At 45.7% G+C, this 3,227-nt stretch overlaps 1 pseudogene; it reads right to left on the bottom strand.

The window, feature by feature from the left end:
- Window positions 1–982: 982 nt before the first annotated feature.
- On the bottom strand, window positions 983–1,759 carry LOC148894555 (uncharacterized; annotated as a pseudogene).
- Window positions 1,760–3,227: the final 1,468 nt, after the last annotated feature.

The raw sequence follows: 3,227 nt of genomic DNA, 5'->3' as shown, positions 1-3,227 counted from the left end.
AGAGCCCGAAGGCTCGCTGACCGCACCCTTTCTCCCCTCGGTTTCACAATTGTCCCCTTTACATAATCTTAGTCACGTGTTGTTCGAGAATGTTCTATTCCCTCCCCATCATGTCGTCCAAGCAGGGAGGAGGAGCATAGTTAGAGCCAGGACATGGGGGTGATCTTCTCCGGTGGGTTAAACCCGGTCATGCAAGGACATGCCAAGACACGTAGCTCAATCCTTCTCTGGTTTGAACCGGTTGAAGGGACCTCGCGTCCAAGGTGAGGCTGACTCACATCCTGTAAACTGATTCAGCCTCCCGATGACAGATGATTTCTTTTTAAGCGTTTCGCAGCCGGTTATAATGTATATACATACAGAAAGCAATGATCATAAGGCAATATTTTTCACTCAAAGCAGTTACAAAGCATTGCTCAAGCATTGGATTAGTATCTCTGTTCCTCTTTTTGTCGTCTCACAACGACTGGCTAAAAAGAGGAAGTATGTATGAAGAAAAGGAACGCATTCTCATTATTATCATCATTATTTATTTTGTTATGCTTAGAATATCTTGTTTTCTATCCTTTCACTCCCACCCCAACCCCATCCCTCTTCAATTGCTGCTGTGGACTGCAAATTTCCCCATTGCGGGACGAATAAAGGTATTCTGATTCTGATTCTGATTCTGATTAAAAATACTTCTTTTACATTTGGTCAATTTCTTGTTAGTTGTCGAATTCTGTAATCATCCTTGTATGGCTTTTTATGAGACATTGACTTTGGCATGCTTTATTTGGTACATGCTTTTTTCACATTTTAGTTAAACATGACTCAGGTTATGTTGAGCTGGCTTCAGGCTGCATTAGAATCCCTCTGTCCCCATCTAGTGGTCGAATTGGGAATTTGTACCAGGACTTAAACCGTCCAATTTCATTTCCTTGATATTTGGGCTTCATCTCCTGCTTGACGAGGCGCATTACCTTGACACCCCCTCCTTGGTTTAAGGACTGGCTGATGGTACCACGGGTAGGTTCCCACAGACCAACAGTTGTCTCACCAGAGGCTGGGGCGTCAAATTGGACAGTGCCTCCAACAGCATTTCATAATCTGGAGAAGGGGGTGGATCTACCGTCGGAACCCACTGAGGAGGCGAGGTCGGTGAGAAACAAGAGTCAGGAGGGTACGAGGGAGCCGGAGAGTCGAGCGCGTCGTCGGTCAAGGGCACGAACCAGGGGGCCATACCCCTAATGAAAACCTCACTGCGCCGATCCGGCATTACCTCGTCATCGGACACATCCTCCACCTTATACTCTGTCTCAACCGTCACCGCCATCTCAGCAGGTAGCTGCCACACAGGGTACCGTGGCACAACTGTGGGGCTAGCGCTACGCAGCAGCCACTGTTACTGTGTGTCGTCATCAGAAAGGAGCTGTCAGGTAAGCGCCAAGTCATTTGCATCAGACGGAAAATACTTCCCACTGGGTCGAACGCATCACTCTTTGGTTATCTGTAACAAAGTACCTTTGCAAGCCAGGTCAGCAAATCCAGGCCACTTCCAAATTGCTGTTGCATCTAGTTGGGCTTTATAAATACAACTAGTGTACAACCCATCTGGCATGAGCCAAAATTCACGCTCCCGACTCAACGGAGAAGGGAAACAGCAATGGCCCATAATGGTCTTCCCCACGACCCACGCAGATCGAATCGACGTGGTCCCACAGAGGGCACATCTTGGCAGGGGGCCACCCTGTAACATACACAAAGTCAATGCAGCCATATTCACTACGTCATTTGTAGTGCAATTTTGGGTGATTCTTGTCCTAATGAATTCCCCACAGGGGAGCGTTCGTTTTCCTCAAAAAACTCAGGTTGTTTTTTACAATTACTGTTGTGTAAATAGGCAATCAAATGTTAAACTTGGCTTTACAAGCAGACTTGAAAGGGTTTATCCGATCAGCCGGTGAGTGGGTGTGGCTGTGGAGATAAATGATGTCTGAACCAGGTGGTTCTTGTTAGCCAAGGGAGATACACCGCCGGTGAGTTGCTACCACGTTCTACCTTTCTGTTGATTAAAACCTAAATAATGTCAAAGCAGTGATAGAAATGATTGTGAATGAGTTGCATTTACATTCTGTGTTTCCTTCAGTAGGTTTATGACCTTCATTGCTCGTCTACCAAACAAAAAGAACCAATGTATTCAAAACTCAATCAACAATAAATAACGAGAGTGAGTTGACTTGTATCAGTGTGGTCTCTCTGGGATCCCTTTCGGTGGGAAAACGTGGAAACGTAAATTGACAGAACAATTACGCAGTGACAACGAAGCCCCACGACTCATGTAAGGAGTAACTTGTACTCGTACCGTATTATCATTCCGAGGTGGGAGGGTAAAGAATGCCGCATATGTGAAAAAACAGGCGATTAGAACAATTGGTCAATGAATCCTAGCCAAAGGAGTATTGACATAACAGCCCATATACTACCCTATATTATAAATTTGGCTGTTCGCAATATCCAATCTTTGGTGCCGCTTCCATAACGATTTTTTTTTAATCGAATGACTAAGGTCATAATGTACAAGGCCAATGCTATCGCCAATGTTCCTTCTAATATTATCGCTCCGTATATAATCTCGAAAACTATTATTGAAGTTATATCCAACACTACCCAACAAAGTAATACAAATGTTTCTGCAATGCCCGTCGGTGTGTCATCCTTGATTGTAATTCTTCCATGCATGTATACCACGAAGCAGCCAAGTCCTAAGGTGTAGGTGCAATACCAGAATATAAGAATCCGGACTTTTTCCTGGTGGTTATATGCGAGGTGGCGCCGCCCCTTTCCTCAGCTCCTCCTTCTCAGCTGGTTCCTCAGTCATTGGAGTCGCCTCGGGACTTGGCTCCGCCCTCTTCAGGAACTGCCCTTTGTCAGTTACTGGTATCCATTTCGACATCTTCCTATGCTGCTTCCCCAGCCGTAACACCACTCCTTTACTGATGATCAGGTACACGATAATAGCTATAGCCACAAGTCCCAGTCCCAAAAGAAGCCTACATCCTGCAGTTTGCGCTAGGTGCAATCATCCTTTACCGATGTCTGCAAGGCCTTCTTCTGCCACTTCTACGACTGCGGAGACAGCCACTTTGGCTGTCTGTACTACCGCTATTCCCATTTCCTCGTAACAGACATACTCGTGTGTATTGTTGCCATGTCCGCACATCATCCAATGTTCATAAGGGGAATAA

This window comes from Hippocampus bargibanti, linkage group LG08 (assembly GCF_051943395.1).
Source record: "Hippocampus bargibanti isolate YZ-2025 linkage group LG08, ASM5194339v1, whole genome shotgun sequence".
Lineage (NCBI taxonomy): Eukaryota > Metazoa > Chordata > Actinopteri > Syngnathiformes > Syngnathidae > Hippocampus > Hippocampus bargibanti.
This window is presented reverse-complemented; position numbering and strand designations above follow the sequence as displayed.